Source organism: Canis aureus, chromosome 12, assembly GCF_053574225.1.
Source record: "Canis aureus isolate CA01 chromosome 12, VMU_Caureus_v.1.0, whole genome shotgun sequence".
Taxonomy (NCBI): Eukaryota; Metazoa; Chordata; class Mammalia; order Carnivora; family Canidae; genus Canis; species Canis aureus.
In genome coordinates this window covers 36,212,764-36,233,185 of record NC_135622.1, presented here as the reverse complement: position 1 = coordinate 36,233,185, position 20,422 = coordinate 36,212,764, and the positions used below count along the sequence as shown (strand labels likewise).

The 20,422-nt window shown below is 38.5% G+C and overlaps 1 long non-coding RNA gene across 1 annotated transcript in view; it reads right to left on the bottom strand.

Annotated features, from left to right (window-relative positions):
- The window catches only part of LOC144324673 (uncharacterized), a 42,887-nt gene that overhangs the window by 4,661 nt on the left and 17,804 nt on the right, over window positions 1–20,422 (bottom strand). The gene's annotated exons all lie outside the window — the stretch shown is intronic.

Below are 20,422 nucleotides of genomic sequence, written 5' to 3'. Positions count from 1 at the left end.
ACGTGGAATCTTTTTGTACACGGTTTGTGGCTATCCAGATGAAAACGCTGTTATTGTCTAACAGAGTTCCACTGGTCCCTTAACATTCCATTTAGTGTAAATCATTTAAACTCCTTCAAAGAAATGGTGTTGTTACCACCAGCTCTATCAAATATTGAGAGCAAAGCCACAGGTTAGTGAAATCTGAATTTTTTTATGTTACTAGAGAGTATTTTTGGAAAATAACTTACGGCAACATGAAATGTTTAATGTCACCTAATAACCTATGTGCCTTATTTTAAAAATACTTTTGATTAGATGATCTACAGAGTATCCTTTTGAGAGCAGTCTAAATGATTATTATCCAATTCTTATGTAGATTTATAATTAATCTTACAACTATGATCTGACCATGAATATGCCTTTGCCATCTGGTATCTTTACCCTGAATTTGATCATGAATAATACATAACCATCTGACAGTTGAATCCAATCCATAATGTGACCATACATGATGCAGATCCATCTATAGTGTGCTAATTTGTATTCTCCATCATTTTCATCCAATTCCTACCCAGAGCTTTTTCATTGAGTTTCAAGCACCCGGGAACCATCTACCTACACAGTAGGCCATATGGGATGCAGTGCATATTCTCCAGTGTCCTGGGTCTGATCCTAATTGTCACCAGCTGAGCCAAAATGTGTCACTCCAAACACGGGCAGGGGCACTCTTGGGCATTCGTAAGATGCTTAATGGGGCTTTCAGTACAGTGTTGCTGACAGTGTGTGTTTTAATTAGACTTCTAAATGCACATTTATTTTCCCCCCTAGACCAGTCCCACATTCAGGTGAGAGAGACAGCCATGTGACTGTAGGTGTCATACAGTGGCTGGAGAGCAGGACTGCCTTGTAAGAAGTGCACTGTGAGCACTTAGAATTATTAGCCAAATAAAATGTTTCCCATCTGACCTCATCACCCTGCCCTACTTTGGTGTTACATCTGCACTTCATCTCCTGTGAGCTGGTACTCATCTATGGCTTCTTCTTTAGCTAGTCCCTTCTGGATTGGTGGAGACTGCTAAAATCTGTACTTCACATGCCTTTATTTGCATTCATATTCTAATTCAAATGCTTACAATATACAGTACTCATCAAAATGAAAAACACTTCTTGGCCCAATTTGGCTAGCAGTCCATTAGGTTATAAATTTTGTTTTATATAGTTATATGGTTATTTCTCTCCATCAATCTTAACCCCGGGGCATTCTAACAAGTGGAACCTAGGATATTTGCAATTCACAGCCATGATTTATTCCCCTTAACAATTAGTGCTCTACTCCCTATAAAATCTCTACTATAGTTGGAAATGGAGAAGCTTGGAACATGATTTAGTGCTGATAGAAATCTATGAGTTAAATTTTGTAGTTGTTGACTTTGAAGTGACATTAAGCACATGACCTTGATATCTGAAAATAGTGCCACCTGACTTTGAAAGTGACCACAATCTATACGCATAAATGTGACAGAAGAGTTCTAACTTGTGGACAATGTATTTCACACTTTGTGATCACCAAATTTGGCTTTGATTTTTTTTCTTTTTATTGCAACTGTGAGTAGCAGATCCTACAGTTCCACTTCAATTAAAAGCTCCTTAGTTTCACATAGCCAGAGTCATTGTTGAAAAGCCATGCCATTTGTTGTTGAGCCTGTGGCCTAGTTCCTTTTGCGTGGGTCCGCCTAAGCCATGTTTATGACCACACTATCCTGTCTACTGCTAACTGATGGCTGGAAGACCTAACTCAAGGCTATAAAGAAAGTAACCTGCAAGTCAGTCAGTGATCCACAAGGTAGACTAAGACCTTGTCCATCAGGGAAGGAGCCTCAGATAAATAGATCAGATACCCAATTTGGGGGAATTTGAAAGTGACAGGTAAACATCTGACAGTTGGTTATAGGGGAAGAAACTGAAAGAGAACAGTAAACAAGAGCCAAGAGCAGACAAAAAAACATAATGTAAGAAGAGTGACATAAGCAGTTGAAACTGGGGCAGTTTGGATTCATCCCATGGTGGGTACAAGAGAATGAGCACACATTGCTTGGTAAGGGTTAGACAGCCACAGTGCTGAACTGCCACACATCTCAAAGACTCTTGCAGCATTGGGGGGAGTGTGGTACTGGTTAAATCACCAATTTACCTATTTATGTGTTTTGTCTAATCCCTACTAGCACTTGAGATTGCAATCCTGCCAAAAAGCCTAGGTAATCATGAATTTTCTGAGATAAACCGAAAAAGTTAGAAATTTAAAAAATAGAATAGAGTCTTTTTCTGAATTATCCAATTGAATCTTATTAATGACCAACCGTGATGTGTACCTATAATCTTTATGTTTGATTTGTTCTCAACATCTGGAATCTACTCTTTCTGCCCTCTATTTATCTAATTAGTGCTTCTGAATGGGGCCACTAGTAGTTTTGAGAGGGATAATTATTAACTAATTCTTTTCCATATATTGCGAGGCATTTAGCCTCTTGAGCCCAATGACTAAAGTGGCTCTCCTCTCCCTTTCTACTTTTAAAAATAAGCCTACACATTTCCGAATGTCCGCTAGGGGGTAGTACTGGTCGGTTAAGAACTCTTGAACTAAGCCTTTCCATTCGTCCAGGGGCCGCACAAATCCAACTTTCTTTTAAATTCTTTGATTATCAGAGACTATAGTGATTCCTGTATCTTTTTTGAATTCCAACTGCACTAAGAGTCAATAATGCATCATTGACTTCTTACTTGTGTTTTAATTGCCTCATGTATGTTGGCTTCTCTTCCCAGTTTGAACATAAATTCTTTAAGAGCAGTAAAGGATCTAAGTATTTTTTGGTATCCCATATTTGTGCCTTACATAGTGCTGATTTTTTAACGAATTCTCATTGGCCTCAACGATCTAGTTTCTGCTTACCTCTTTGGCAATGTTTCCTACCACATCTCCACCCTCATGCCTGGCCCTTGTCCCTCTAGCATTTAGGTTCTCACTCTTTAGAGTTCCCCAAACATACCTTGTTAGTTCACCATCATGCCCCACAAACACTACACTTTTTGCATATCTAATGTTCTGCAGTTGCTCTTCTAGGTGAAATCTTACCCAGTCTTCAAATTCCAGCCTTTCTGGCTAACTACACCCTTCCATCTAGTTTGTATGAACTTGTATTGCTGTATAACCTCTTTGTTTACCTGTATCTTTCTCCAAAGAGGGCAGGAACTATGTCTAAATCATTTCTCTAACCCTTAACATGATTGGTACTTAGTAAGTGCTGAATAAGTGTTGATTGAGTGTTGATTGATTGATTATAATTGATTGTACCATATTTTTAATATTTGTGAGCATGAGCCACACAGCAGAGAATGGTAAAGAATGTTAGTCACCAACTGGGAGCAGCCATTACCTTTCCCTTCACCATAGCTTGTTTTTTGCAAAATAACTCTAAAGAAATAGAATGTATGTGTCTCCCTACTTTTAAAGGCTTGATTCCAACTTACATAAATAACACATTTTTGTTAAAGCACCTGAAAGTCAACTTGGTCATGCCCTGTTTAACTTCTCTCATTTGGCTTGTTCCCTTTTACAGTGGTGCCAGGGAGATACTCAAGACAGGACATCAGCTGTTATCAGCCAGAAATCAACTAAGCTGAACAGTCAACAGGGAAGCCAAAGAAAGTAATAGTCTGCATTTTGTTGTTTCTCTTTAGCACTTGACTGGAGGAGGTTTCCTCTATTATTCCCCTATGGTAGAGAACAATGATGTCCGTTTAAGCATAAAAAGCATCATACAAAATAATAATAAAAATAATCATATCAGAAATCCTGTCAACTAATGTGCTATCTAGGAGAGAAGCATTTGTAGATATGCATGCATTAACAGGTGTTCTGGGTCCAGGGCTCCTTTTAACAACATAGGTCTGGTAAGGAGAGTTTAGAGATCAGCAATGGTCTTTATTCAGTTCCCCTGATAACTGAGGAAGTTCTGGTTGATGAGGAAAAAAGCAAAGATAATGTCTCAGGGCTATATTCATCACTGACCAGCTAAAGACCGGAACCCACCAGCTACTGCTAGGGCCTTCTCCAAGAAGTAAAAAAGCTGTTATATCAGTGTCATTTTGTGAGGCCTCTTCATTTGCCCAGTAGTCATCCAGGTGGTTCAGGGTAGTCTCCCAAAGACACTAGGAGACTCAAGAAGCCACAGGCTTGGGATCCCTGAGTGACTCAGCGGGGTTAGTACCTGCCTTCAGCCCCGGGGCATGAACCTGGAGTCTCAGGATGGAGTCCCATGTCAGGCTCACAGCATGGAGCCTGCTTCTCCCTCTGCCTGTGTCTCTGCCTCTCTCTCTCTCTGTGTGTGTGTGTGTCTCTCATGAATAAATTTAAAAAGAAGAAGCCACAGGCTCAACCTCAAGGAGACCGTGATAAATGGAAAGGTGAAGAATCCCACAAGCAGAATTGCAGTCCATTTCCTTCCTTATATTTCATCTAACTCTCCAGCAATTAATAGGTTGTCAAAAAGGTCTCTAACTTAATAGATGTTTTGTTATACTATGGCTGGAAATGGCTGCACACGTGTATGAAATGGATTGGTGACAGAAATCTATTAGAAGAGATATGTTTGCCTTTGGCAGCACTGTTTTCATATAAACATGTTTTTATATTTAACTGCCTCATATAAATGGTATTAGTTTTATATTTGGCATGGGGGTTGAGGGGCAGCCCTGGTGAAAGGTCTTCAATCTCATCCTTTGTAAAATGGAGATAACATTTCCTTTCCTAATTCATGGTGTGAAATAGAAATAAGAAATATATTACAGTGCTAGGCACAGAAGAAAGCAGTCAATGTTCAATGTTATTATTATACTTTCAGGGTTGAAGCGAGACCTAGTACCATTATCTCACCAGATTAACATACCATGTACCTAAATATCTTGATCATGCAGAAAGTTACTCAAAGGAATAAAAGAAACTATTTGAATCCTTCCTTTTTCTGAAGGAGAGCCCCTAAAGCTACAGAAAACTGGCCCATTTTGCTTCAGTCTCATCACTTACCACTTAAGAACTTTTCAGAAATTTAGGGGCATAAATTATAGTTCTGCTACCCTGAGAAATACTTTATGATAAATCCTTGCCACTCACCCAGCTGACTGCTTCTAGATATTTTTCTCTCATCTTTTCCAGTGGCTTCTCCACTCCTCTTCTCAAGAAAGGAAGCATCGAAGTATAATGGAAAGAACTTGAACTTGGGTCCTAGACAGAGGTTTCAATCTAGAGTTTGGTAATTATTTGGCCGTGAAACCTTGGCAGGTCACTTAATTTATTCGACTCTCATTCTGCTCTTCTACAAACCAGGAATAATAAAACTTACCTAATAGGACTGTAGGTAGCACGTTGTAGGGAAAGGAGTGTGTGTGTGTGTGTGTGTGTGTGTGTGTGCGCGCGCACGCAGGGACTGAACCATAGTTCCTATGGATTAGGAATTAACCAGAAAAATTAAAATTATTACTCTATAAATGTATTGTTATGTGATTGCTACATCAAGACATAGATTCTCCCCTTTCCCCACAAACAAGCATCCCAGGAATAATCTAGGACAAGAGTATTGGGTCAAGAGTAATAAACCCTCCATGTTGAGGCAGGTACTGTTGATATCCTCTGAAATATTTGGCAATTTGATTTGCATCTCTAAGCCTTATTTTCCTCTTCCAAATAAATTGATAAATTGGGATGATCTAAGATGTCTTTTCTGGGGTGCCTTGGTGGCACAGCCAGGTAAGCATCCAACTCCTGTTTTGGCTCAGGTCATGATCATCCTGGGATAGAGTTTCAGGTCAGGCTCCACACTCAGCATGGAGTCTGCCTGAGATTCTCTCTCCCTATCCCTTGCCCTTCCCACTCATGCTGTCTTTCAATAAATACATACATACATACATATGTATATCTTTTAAAAATACATAAAATAACATGTCTTTTCTACCCTTGAAATTCTGTCTCTGTCATTGGAGAGAAACACCTCAGGCTAATCATCTAATTGTTTTATTTCATTTTTAGTTTTGTTTTTATCTATTAATATTGAAATAATCTTAGAATTACAGAAAGATTTCAAAAATAATACAGTTTTCCATATGCTCGTATTAACATTTTATACATCCACAGCACATTTATCTCAAAACTAAGAAATTAACAATGGTACAATAGTATTAACTAAACTACGAATTTTATCCAGATATCTCCAGTTTATTCACTAATGTCATTTTTCTATTCTAGGATCCAATCCAGGATCCCACATTACATTTAGTTGCCACATCTCTTTGATTTCCTCTAATCTGTGACATTTTCTCGGTTTGGACACTTTTGAGGAGTACTGGTCATACTGGAGGAGTATTTTATAGAAATATCCCTTAGTTGTCTGATGTTTTATCATGATTAGACTGGAGTAATGGCTTTGGGAAAAGAATACTACATCATATCAGGGGTACATGATATTAATATGACATCAGTAATAATGTTAACACTCTGGCCACTTGGTTAAAGTGGCATCTGCCAGATTTCTTCACTAAAAAGTTACTTTTTAAATTTTTTTTTCCTTTAAGTACTCTGTTCTTTAGAAACAATTCACTAAACCCAGCCTACAATCAGAACAAGGGGAATAATCCTCCACTTCCTAAACAAAGTTGTATCAAAAAATTCATAACCACATAACTTTAAGCCATCTGGATGGACCTTTCAGGCAGTTAGAGGAAATCCTCCAAATAAAGGCAGTATCCAAATACATTACCGTAGGTTTCTTAATCATCTTCTGCAAGGAGTAAATGTTTGACTTCTATCGCCCGATCTGTAAATAATCTTGTTACTTCATAAAATTCCAGATATGCCATATTGCTACCAGTAATGATATAGGAACAACTATGTTGAGTAGTCTTGCAAGGGGACCATGGTATGTATTAAGATCATGAATATCCTTTTATCTCAGCATCAATATTACAAATGGAATAATCTCTATTCAAAAAACAAAGCAATGCTATAGAGTAACTGTGTTGTTTAAGGTAAAGCTATGTCTCTGGTGGTATGGAATATGGGGAGACAGCTATGTGATCACAAAACTCTGTTTTATTTTTGGTTTTTTCCTCTCTGATCTACAGGGAGACCAGCTTCTAGTCCATTGTAGCTATATAAGACCATAAATTTCAGACTTGGCCTCTAAAAACCTTCTGTGTGTGCCCTGCATGCTGCCTTTCCTCTTGACGGCTGGCTGGAATTAGAGGTTGCAGTGGAGGCCTCTGAGGTCTTGTGGGTTAGGGGAGGCGCACTTAGATAGATAGAGCCTGGGTCCCTAAATAGTTGCATGGACCACAACCTCTGCCAGGCCTTGTTAGATTCTGAAGTAAATGACAAATGAACTTCTATTATGTTAGCCCACTGAGATTTGGGGGTTATTTGTTAAAACCATCAGATTCTCCTGATCAAAATAGATAGAAGTCCCCAGAGGGCAAGATTTTTTTCCATTAAATTTGTCTAGGCCCCACAGTCCCATGTGCAGATGAGAACCTAAATGCCTTTGAAGATGGAGAAGAAGAGAATGATAAATGGCATGGCACTATAGGGAGGCATTTGGTTTTCAAGAATAGTATAGCTCAACTTTACTGTACTGCACCTGGTTTCCTATAAAAATCTTTGTCACAAAGATTACCTGCAAAAAAGAAAGGGGGATGGATGATAAAGTCTCCTGGAAATGGTAGCAAAAGCAATAGGCTTGAAAACAGCCCAGATCAAGTAAAAGTTCCCATAGAGGTTTCTGGTTCACAATTTTGAGCCCATCTAGGAGCAATTATTCCAAGTATTCTTGAAACTAGACCACAGTGTACATTAACAGCACAAAATCCTTTTATCTCAGCACCAACTTACCAATAGAAAGCTGGTTGGGAAATAAAGCATAATCAAACTTAGTGAAAAATAAATAGAGGTACTTGACCAGGTTTCTATAGTTTTCTGAAGAATTGCCTACCTGGTAATCATAAAGGAATGAATTTTAGCAGGTCTATCACTTATCAAGAGTCAGTGCTTTTCTGCTGCAACATATCCCATAAAAAGCCCTATTCTGCTATATTAACAATAGGAACTCAATTTTTATGATCAAACCTCAACATTTTATATCTCATTGAGTATACTGTTTTCCATACTTCAGTGTATAGTGAGACTTACTTATGGAAAATCTATTTATGTCAAGTTTTATGTGTAGACAACACAAAGGTTCCCTCTCCCCATGTCTTCTCAAAGATATCCCAAAGACCCCCAGCTTCCTGTTCTGACCTTGAACTCGTTGTCCATTTACTTGGCAAAAAGAATGGATTTACCTGAAACTTCTGAACTTTCTGACTGGAGTTCTCACATTTAGTAAGCTCCACATCTTGCAAACACAGAGTAAGCAGATTTTAGCAGACTTGCAAAGAAACATTCCCATCATCACTGCCGCAAGTTATATAAGAAAGTTGGCTGCTTATTGCTTTCTCTGGCTTGGCACCCAGGGGACTGGCTAAGAAAAGATGAGCGTTACCCATTGTAACACCTCACTGATGTTGAAGAGGACTCAATATCTTCATATGTGAATTTGTAGTTATTCAAGTATGAAAAGGCAAGGCCCAACACTTATTTCAGGAAAGATACAGAAGATAAATATAAATAAGGAAAGACTAACTCCTCCACAAGAGGTAATTTAATAATCGGTTCATTAATTTAATAGTTGCTTTACACTAATTTATTGAGGACCAACCCCACATGTGAACTCCTTCTAAGAGCCAACATATTGACATTGGCAAACTGGATTCAGTGTCACTATAGCAAGCTGTGAACAAACTCCAATAAATTAACTCCACCTTATGTCCCCTAATTCCTGATACTTAAGGTAGGTTCTAACACCTAGATAGATATTAAAACAACCCAGATATGATTTAAATTCACTTCAAATTTTCTCTGAGGAAGTCAGCCTTGTATATTAGCTAAGCCTTTGGCAGAGTAAGCTGGATGAAACACCTTCTTTGGAGTAGTTTTTACTAAATCTAACTATGCTGACTTGTTTGAGTCTTTTGCTATTTTCTATTTGTATTTTCTGTTGTTTTTTTCCCCTGTGTGTGAAAGGAGTTACTTCCTTAGTATTCCCATTATAGAACAAATTCTTCTCAACCCCATCCATCATATATATATATATGAAATCTTTATATATATATATATATATGTATATATATATGAAATCTTCAGTACAGCACCTCAGCTGTCAAGTGGATTTAGTCTTGACCAGAGATTAACCATTTGCCTGTCTTCATAGGATGACTATATACTTTATCTTCCAAATTGGGATACTTTTTAGAGCACTATTATTGATTACACCTTGACAGCAGGCATAAACCAGGGCTGTCTTGGACAAACTGGGACATATGATAACACTATTGGGAATTCAAAACAGAACTGCGTGTGCTCCTGGGTCTCAGATATCATAAAATCTTCCCCCAGGACATTCATTTCTCTGAGGAACTCACAAAATAGGCCTGTTTGCATAGCATCAGCTGGAGACAGTATAGAATCTCAGGCTCCCCTATCCCACAAACCCCCTGCTCTTTGCCTCTGAATAACAACTTACTGTATCCCAGCTACAGAACCAGATCTCCTGGACTCAAATTCTAGTGCTTTCCTTTCTGAAAGATGTAGCTTTGGAAAATCCCCTAAACTTCTGTATCTTAGTTTCCTCATCTATAAAATGATGATAATATTTGAACATTATTCATAAAGGTCTGTGGAATAATATGAGTTAATAATTATAAAATGACTTTCAGAGAGTCTGATAGATCATAAGTACCCCATCATGCATTGGCTGTTTTAGTGATAACCCTCTTCTTTCATGAGAACATATCACTGGGATCCCTGGGTGGCGCAGCGGTTTGGTGCCTGCCTTTGACCCAGGGCGCAATCCTGGAGACCCGGGATCAAATCCCATGTCAGGCTCCCGGTGCATGGAGCCTCCTTCTCCCTCTGCCTGTCTCTGCCTCTCTCTCTCTGTGACTATCATAAATTTAAAAAAAAAAATTTTTTTAATTAAAAAAAAAAAAAAAAAAAGAACATATCACCATGAGCTTTGCCTTCCAGTCTTGCCTTCTGGTTAATACACTGCCTTCCTGCTTGTTATGTAGCATGTCTTTCTGTCTAAATACTCTGTGCTGATGTGACCAGTTATTTTACACTCTGGTGATTGCCTGGGTGTTTCTGTCCCCACATTATTCTTCATAGTCTGGTTCCTTTTTATTTTCAGTATTGTCATAAGATTGCTTCCAGCCAAATGCATTGAGTCCCCTTTCACTATCCAGAGCCACTTCCACACAATCAAGTGTTAAAGAGCACGACAAAATGAATCTGCAACTTCACTTTTAGTGACACATTACTCTATCTCTATCTTCTTAGTAGTTTCACATCAAGCATTGGTTTTAGTCTGTTACTGCCTGAAGGTTACAAAAGAATGCATCTTTAGAATCATCATTAGTATCTTCTACTAGAATATGCATGACCCTCTGTGACAATTTAATAAATCTTGCATGAAAACTGGCATGGGGACACCCTTTGTCAAAGGAATCAAGGGGAAAAAGGTGTTTTCCAGGTCTCATAAGGAACATGACCTTCATTCTTACTGTGTATTATGTCCTTGGATAAGGTATCTCACCCCATCTGAGATCAGAAAAAAGAGAGAGGGAGAGATAGAGAGAGAGAGAGAGAGAGAGACAGGGAGAGAAAGAGAGAGAGAAATCTGCTCTTATCTCTCAGCAGGTATTAGCAATTGTGAAGTTGAAATTATTTGTGTGAACTATAACAATTAAAGGAAGGAAAGAAACAAATAGACTATATTGTGCTTATAAGCATTTGGTTTATTTACATTAACTGATTAAGATAGTTAGGCTTAATTTCAATATTTTATTCTTAAATTTGCAGGAGGGAAGAAAGGATAGAGGGAAAATATTCTCACAGCATTGACTACATCCTATAACCATGATTATTATCATCCTAATTGTCATCAACACTAACAATCCCTGAACATTTATTCTGCTTCTGGCATTCTGCATGCCTACTCTCATTTAATACTCAAAATAACACTATAAGATGGGTTCTGTCAGTAGTGTCATAGCACAGGTCACAGTATGAAGAAACAAAGGTGTATTAAAGTTAAATGACTTTGCAATGTCAGTGAACTGGAACATAAAACCAGATCAGGCTGGATCCAACACCCATATTAACTACTAGGTTGTACCTTATGTCTTGTTGAGGTGAAGTATGGATTAACTTTGCCTGTGAAGAGTCCTTAAAGTATGTGTTTACTGATGGTGAGTCAACAGGAAGATTTTTAATTCATGGAGAGCAGCATGTAAATATAATCATCCCCGCTTTCACAGGGAATATGTTCCAAGACCTGCAGTGGATGCCTAAAACCACGGATAGTACCAAACCCTGTATATACTCGTTTTTTTCTTCTACAAACATATTTACCTATGGTAAAGTTTAACTTCTAAATCAGGCACAATAAGAGATTAATAACAATAACTAATCCTAAAATAGAATAATTATTACAATGCTCTGTAGTAAAAATTATGTGGATGTGATCTCTTTCTCTCTCCAAAAATCTTAATTTACTATACTCATCCTTAATCTTGTGATAATGTGAAATGATAAAATGCCTATGTGGTGAGATTGAAGTCAATGGCATAGTCACTGTGACATAGGATTAGACTAGTCTTGACTTTCTGAAGGTAAGTCAAGAGGATCATCTGCTTCCAGACTGTGGTTGGCCACAGGTAAGTGAAACTTCAAGAAGTGAGACAGCAGGTAAGGAGGACTACTGTATACACAAGAGTATTTTACAAAAGGACAATTGATGAGAATCCTAGTATGCTAGTGTGTGCTATGCAATAATCTCAGCACTCTTGGTCCCAAAGACAGAAAAAGACTAAGTCAGCACTAAAACTATGAATGTGGGTTGGACTAGCTGTCATTTATCAAGCAGTTATTATTTTCTGGCTTTGCACTTAGTCCAATACTGATAGTATCTTATTTCAGCCTCCACTTAAGTCTTTTCTGATAGGCATTGTTATTCTAGTTTTAAAGACACAAAACCAAGATTTACAGAGGTTATTTGCCTGTTGTCCCACAATGATGAGTGGCACAATCAGTGCTTGAACATAGGATTTTTATCTATAAGTCTGTGTTTTAACCTCCATGACATTGAGCAAATCCTTGTTTAGATAAATTTTTTCTGCCATTTGAGCTTTGTGCATTTTGCTTTTTTATTCTTGCATTTTATCCTAATTTGTTAAAACCCATTGTTATGCTTAGTTTTCCCTCTCAATATTTAAATTTATCAATAATCATGTCTCCCAAACAAGGCAAAATCTGGAACACACTTTTCCTTAAATCCTCTTTGCCCTTGCCTTGGCAGTATCAACTAGAGTATTCATTCTTCATTGTTAAAATTATAAAGCTTTTTATAGAGCCATTTTTTCTTTAGACATTAATAAACTTGATCAGCTTCTTTAAATGCTTTATTTTCCATACTCATTTATCCCTCGATATTGATCATACATTTTGGTAGAGCACTTCTCACAGAAGCTCTTCAAAAGAGGATTTTTGAGTGGCAAACTTTTTAAAACTTTGTTATTCTGAGAATTTCTTTACTAAAATGGTAGTTTTTCTGGATATAAAATTCTAAATTCAAAGTTCTTTTCCTTCTAAACTTCGAGGACATAATCCAGTGTTGCTGTTCAGAGGCTCACCATAAATCTGGCACTTGTTTAGGTCTTTTCTTTCTCTCTGCAAGCTTTTAAATTTTCTCTTTGTCTTTATGCTCGTAAGTTTAACCATAATCTGTCTGGATATTGATTGTAGTTTTCTTATCTGTCCTGCTCAGCACTCCATTAGCCTTTTTATCCTGAGCTTTTATATCTTTCTTTAATCCTGGGAAATTCTTGTTCATATTTTCTCCTCTGTTTTGATTCTTTCTCACTGTCTGGGAATTCTATTTTATATATTTTGACACTTTTATTTCTCTGTTTCATGATTCAACATTTTTCATGGGTTCTATCTCTTCCTGACATTTTTCCCTTCCTGATGTCTTCCAGGAAAGTTTTGTGACACAACCTTTTGGCTTACTAGTTTGTACTTCAATCATAGCCATTCTGTGATTCCACTGATTCTCCAGTTACTTCCTTTTCTTCTTTTCTTAATCACAATTATTAGGTTTTCATACCCCAAATTTTAAATTAGTACTTTTTCCTACTCTATAATTTCAAAAGCTTACCTTAGCTCTCTGTGAGGATATTTACTAAGGCCATTATAAATTCATATTCCATTTCATTAGCTCTGCTTCCTCTAGAAAGTCTTTTAATTTCAGTACTCTTTCTTATTTGTGGCTTATGTTCCTCAAATAGTGGATCTTTTTAGAGAGAGGGGAGCACATGTTTTATTTCCTTGGAGCAGTGGCTTTGGCCCTAGCTAGGGGGTCTCTACAGGAGCGGGGATGATGGAGAGTACCTGGGGGCAGAAGACTGCCAGTGCTACTGTCTAGACTCACCCATTCCATTCCCTTACCCAAGTTCACAGCCTGCTCCTGATCTTGCGGAACCTCTGCCCTGGGCACTGCTCTCAGCAACAGTGAGGCAACCACTCCTCATTATAACTGCCTCATGCAGGAGGAGAGGGAAGGAATGGAGAGCATATATAGAGTCTAGCTTGTCCACTGTGCCCATCGCATTGGCTTTTCCCTAGAAAATCACTGCTTCTCCAATCTGATAAGCTCCTATTCAGCGGGGCCATGTAAGAAGCCTTGGAAAACTGCTGTGATTGCCACTTGAACTTCTACTTTCAGGCCCACAGAGAAAAATGTAGGGGAAAGAAAAGAGACAATATTATAAAGTTCTCTCCCATCCATCCTTCTTTGTTTCCTGACTCTACTCTCCCACCAAAAACAAGATCAATCCTCCCTTTCCCTTTAAGCAACTTTCAGTTTTGTATTAGTTACTGTAGCCCATCAATGTCTCTGTGTCTCTTGCAGTCAGGCCCAGTTTCATGGGTGACTGTCCAGTGTAGTTGCACAAACCTCATGCTTAAAAAGGTCCCCACATGATTTAATGCTCTGCTGTCACCATATTGAAATTCTGATACCTTTGAACAAGAGGCCCAGTATTTTCATTTTACACTGGTACCCACAAATCATGTAGCCAGTGCTGCCTGTGGCATTTCTAAATTTGGCTTCAGTAGCTTTAATCAGATCACAACTTACCCAAAACTAAAAGAAGTTAGATTTCTAAGGACTTCTTCCCCACAGTTTTCTACAAATGATCAAGTTCTGACTGTATCTTCAGATTTAACAAAATTTCAATAAATTATTGTGGGAGGGAGGAGAGGGAGGCTTCAAACCATCATCTACTGGCTGTTGTGGTAGCTAAAAGAAGCAGTACCTGCATATCACCTGCCTCGAAGCTTCAGAAAAGCTGGAGAGTGCTTTTTTTTTTAGATTTTATTTATTTATTCATGAGAGACACAGTGAAAGAGAGGCAGAGACACAGGCAGAGGGTGAAGTAGGCTCCATGCAGGGAGCCCAATGAGGAACTCGATCCCAGGACTTCAGGATCATGCCCTGGGCCAAAGGCAGGCACTAAACCGCTGAGCCACCCAGGGATCCCTAAAGCTGGAGAGTCCTGATATTATATATGTAGGTTCCCATCTAGTAAATATTTACCTCTCCCCTTTTTTTTGGAGATCCAAGTTTCGGAACCATAAACTTTGGTAGGTAAAACCTCAGACTTTGTTTAGCCTGAAAAAATATATAAATGCATGCAAAATTGTGCATATATACTTAGGAACATTTTCCTGAGAATAAAGCCTATAGCTTCACAATTACCAAAGACATCCAGGCAAAGAAAAGACTGTGAAAAAGTGCTCCATGGGTTCCATGAGAGAGAATTCAGTTTCTACTAAACTCACACACACACACACACACACACATACACACACACATGCACACACACACACGGGACACACAAAAGATTTTTCTCACCAGAAACTATATTTTCTTATTCTAAAGGTATGAATTATGACTAATCACTAACTATTGATGAGGAATATTTGACATTAGAATATACTGCTTATTGTGTGTTTTTAATGTCAATTTGAAAGAGGTTCATCAAACAAAATTCTGTCACAAATGGCCCAATTCATATTAACCTTTTTACCGGGTTTCCCTTCTAGTTGCAAAACCTAAATAATAAAACATGTTTTTTAAAAATTCACCCAGTAGTGCAAGGAAGCCATAAAAGTAACAATTTATTGTACCAATTTTCATTTATGCTAATTGAATGCTGTTAGAATTGTCTATTACCAAGGATTTCCTTGAAGTGAGGAAAGGCCATTTACTTTCAGTGTTGCTGCATCTTTGGCCACTGCTTCTCCCTCCCAGTCACCCTCCCCACCCACTCGGCCACTGCACAGTTCCACCAAGGCATAGCAAAGTCCCCGCTGCTCCAGTTAATCAACTGCTTTCAACAAAGAAAAAAATGCAAGTCATGGCTCATATTTTTCTAGTTCACCTTGATAATGACCAGAGTTGAAGGTTAGAGATGTATAGTGATTGGTAATCTGGTTCACTCCCTAGCATTAGAACCAGCCCAGAGCTTAGTAAAAGCTCGTAGAAGAAAGAATGAAGGAAAAATACACATTGGTAACAATAGCAGACATTCATAGGGTGTTATTTTCCTGACATTGTAAGCACTTCACAGATAATTTCAAAATAACCCTATGCCTAAGAGGTTATCATCACCCTTTTGAGGAAACTGAGGCACAGAGAAATAAAAGTATTTGGCCATAGTCAAATCACTAGTCAGTAGAGGACCCAGGACTTGACCAACTGTCTGATTCTAGAAATCAATGTTTATAACCACTAGATACCGGCTCCCAGAGTCAGAGCTCCTGGTCAGCGCAAGAACACCACAGTTACCATGCACCTAGTTAATAAAACTCTATCTAATAGAAATACATTAGGTCATGTGGTTTGTCTGTACAGATTAATCACCAGTGAACATGGAGTCTCCCATGGGAATTTTGAAATAATGAAAATATTCCCCAGAGTCCTGTGATGCCTGCAAGGAATTCAGGAAATGCCACATTGGGAAAGCACAGACCAACTCCTTTCCAAAGCAACGCCCTCATCTCTGTACCCCTGAGTTCATAGCCTGAGTCTAACTGACGTTGAATAAACATTTGCTGAATTGAACTAAATTAAGTGTGACCTTGCACTATTCACCTCTCTAACACTGAATTTCTTCACCTATAAAATGAAGAGGTAAATCTAGATCCATGGTTTTCAATTATGCCTGTACAAGAATCATGTGGGAAGGCATATCAAAGACACTGATGTTCCAGCTCCTCCCTAGAGCCTGTGGTCTGAGGCGGGTTCCAGGCTTTGCTACTCTTTTCTTTTTAACCCCCAGTGATTCTAAAATGAAGCTAGAGTTGAAAACCGTGGACCAGTGTTTCCCAAAAGTTTGCTGCCTGGACCAGGAGCAGCAGTCTGTAAACCACTCAAGGTCATCCTGAAAATATGCTTCCGTGGTATATAGGGATGCAGGACAGATGAGGAATATTTCCCACAGAACAATAACTGGATTCATTAGCATATTTAATTTCTTACAAACCCTTAGACACATATGTTATAGTTGGTTCAAGTGCAACCGGCTGGTGGAAACCCCTGACCTAATTTCCAAGCCCCTTGCCACCCACTTCAACCAAATCTCCCGGGAGGGAAAGATGATCAATATGCTAAAGCTGACAAGTCCTAGGCAGCCATTCTATGTTCCCCTTCTTTACCTCCTAGAGGCATTTCTAGTGGCATTGCAACTGTCATCTTTAAAGATTCGTATGCAAGGAAAAATTAGAAAAGGGAGCTTCTAGTAGAAATAAATGGAGAAAGGCTTAATTTTCCTTCTCATCTGATTAGATACCTAGATTTGGAAATCTATAAATGCGTCCAGGTCTGCTTGCTCCAAAATACTTTTTAAAGGTCATTTACATAATTCTGTTGAGAATGCTCTATGGGTAGTGGATCAAAGGCATTGCCCTTACTCCCACATCCATCTTGCTGTCCTGAGATTAGCTTCCTTTGCCTGTTCTGTGAGCTAATGGACACTTTCTTTTAAAGCTAATACAGTGCTGGTAACGTTTTTCTCTGTGGATTTGGAATTTTAATTCAAAGATTATACAACCACTTTTTTAAGAAGCAATTTATTTTGAGGGCAAAGTGCCCTGTCTTAGGCTAAGCAAGAAGAGATATTTTGCTAGCAAGAAGAGATAAAGCTTTCTAAGAACAAAAGTGTGTGCATATTCCATATCACTGTGCCTTTCTGATGATTTTGACTCAGCTGAGATCCTCAGTCTCATTTCTGAAATAGTCCCTAGGGAATGTTTTAAATGTTTCAGAGAACAAACAAGTCTCTGGTGTGATATTCGTGTTCATGACATTTTTGCACTTGTGAAGGAAGAGATAAACAATTACCACAGTGAAGAGAAAAGAAGTATTTTTAAACCCATAAATGTATGTATGGAGAAGAATGTCTCTGTGTGTCTATTATATGTCAAAGAGGCAGTGTAGGCTCACGGTTGGAATCAGAGAAACATAGGCACCACTTCAGGTTCTGTCAGTTACCTGTTGTCTGATCTTTGGTAGGTTATTTATCCTCTCTTCGTTTTTGCTTCCTTGTCTATAAAAAGAATACTAATAATAAGCATTCCCTGAGCTGTTGTATTAATTAAATCATGTAAAGTTCTTAATTTTGTGACTCATTAAGTAACTTCTCCACCAAGGTTGTTAAAAGGATGGTGGTGGTAGTTATACATGTGGGTTTTCTATGTACCATAGAGGTACCATGTACCCCATGTACCACTATGAATCAAAGACATCCTTGGACTTATTTATCAGATGATGGTGACACTCATCCATGTTTATCTGGTGGTGTGCTGAAAAATATTTAACAAGTGACTCTTAGGCAAGGAGTGAAGTTGGGGAAGGAAAGCCCCCATGTATCACATTTCCTTGGTGTAAACACTACCTCCTTTGTCAATTTCAGTCTACCAAAACAGCATGACATGACTGAACAATTAGTTGGAAAGAGAAACACACTACTGGCCCTCGGGCACTGGCTGGGACTCACCCCTGCATTTATCTAACAGTTCTTGGTACCAGCACAATGGGATTGCTCAGCATAACACAGATCACTCTCCCTTAGACGCTAAATGGTTCAAAAGGATTAAATTTGTCCCTATTTGCATTATACATGACAAAGCTAAAGAAAACCTGAAGACTATGGTTAACTAAGGCTCATCTTGAAAGGTCTTCTTAGACAGAACGGTGTGATATGGGAGCAGAGAGAAGCAAGAGATACCATCCAGCCTCTGGTACCATCCCCAATTCTGAAAAGAAAATTGAGCACCAAGGCTTATGACATTAGGTGATCCACTCACAACCCTATTGCCAGTTCCTAATAGTGCTGCAATTAGAAACAACATCTCCTTGACTCCTGTCTTCTTACTCCTACTTCTACCAGCAGAACTTAACGCAGTCTCCGGCTACTCAGGGGCAGAACTCAATAACAAAGGAAGAATCCATACTTATTTGCTGTGATTCATCTTTCTTTATTTGAACACAATACCAAAAAAAATTTGTTTTAATCAATCAAGATTTTTCCCAAATGCTCACACATGGACTTAGCTCTAAGACTGCCCTATCATTGAGATAGATGTAATGAGATGTTCTGGGTATAAGCAGAAAGAAACTGACCAATGGACTTTACTAGATGGAGGTCACTGGCATACAGTTGACCCTTGAACAATGTGGGGGTTAGGCACACCAACACTCCACAGTCAGAAATCCACATGTAGCTTTTGACTCTCCCCAAATTTAGCTATTAATAGCCTACCCTTAACCGGAAGCCTTACCAATAATATAAACGTTGATTACCAATATTTTGTATGTTGTATTACATACTATATTCTTACAATAAAGTAAGGTACAGAAAATAAAATATTAAGATAATCATAAGGAGGAGAAAATGCATTTGCAGTGCTGTATTTATCCAAAACAATCTGCATATAAGTGGCCCTGTGCAGTTCAAACCCTGTTGTTCAAGGGTAGACTGTATTTCCAACAATAGTTCCAGTGCAAGAGTAGGGAAGGAAACTTGATGAAACGAATTAAAGAGAGAATACAAGATTAAGAAGTGAAGACAGCAAGTACTGAGCACTCTATCAAGGAAGGGGACCTTTTCCTAAAAGATGGAAGATACGTCAACATGTCTGTATGCTAATGTAAAAAAGGTAGCCGAGGGAAAGTTTTATGTTGAGGAAAGATATAACTACAGAGCAATATTCTTGAGTAGATGAGAGAATGTGAATCCAACATACCAGATGGAGTGATCATGGCAACTAACAGTCCCTCCACTGTGACAGAAAGAAGACAGCACACAGAAGCAAATATGTGAGTGGGTTGGAAAATGAAGTAAGGAAATATAGGGAAGCTCTCTACTTCTATTTCTCTCTAGCTTCCATTTCTACAACTGAAATAAGATGCAAGGTGATCTAAGAACTATGATCTAAGATCAAGCTAAAGCTGAGAATGAGTTAAGGAGTGTGGAGATCTGATAAGAGAGAGTAAATATGGCTACGGTATTAACTGATCCACCCAGGAGAGAAGATTCTTGAAGGAAGATCTTAGGGAGAGGATAGGTTATGGGAATGCATTGTCTACATGAATATTGTATGATGTTACCAAACATGATGACAGGATTAGTGGGAGAAAGACAGAAAATACACCAAGTACTTTTATCTTTAATGAATTAGGGAGAGTGTCTGGGAGGGGAATAGTTGATTTCCACATGGAGGAATAGTGGCAGATGATGTAGGCTAAGGCAGATGTGTCAGAGAGCCTGTGTATACTGAGGTCAGAGTGGTGAAATTAAAGAAAATAGGAATAAAAATGACACAGAGTAGGCACATACATATACATAAACACATAAGTGCATACACACAAAAACATAGAAATGCACACACAAACATGTATACACAACCACAAATGCACACCCTACCCTCCAACCTTCCTCCTCTCAGAATAAAAACAGATTTAAGGGGTACCTAGGTGGCTCAGGCAGTTAAGCATCTGCCCTGGGCTCAGGTTATGATCTGAGTCTGGCTTCCTGTTCAGTGGGGAGTCTGCTTCTCCCTCTCCCTCTGCCCCTTCCCCTTTACTCATGCTCTCTCTCAAATAAATAAGTAAAAATCTTTAAACAAGTAAACAAAAGCATATTTAAGAGCTCTGGCTCCTCTGGTGACCTTGAAAAT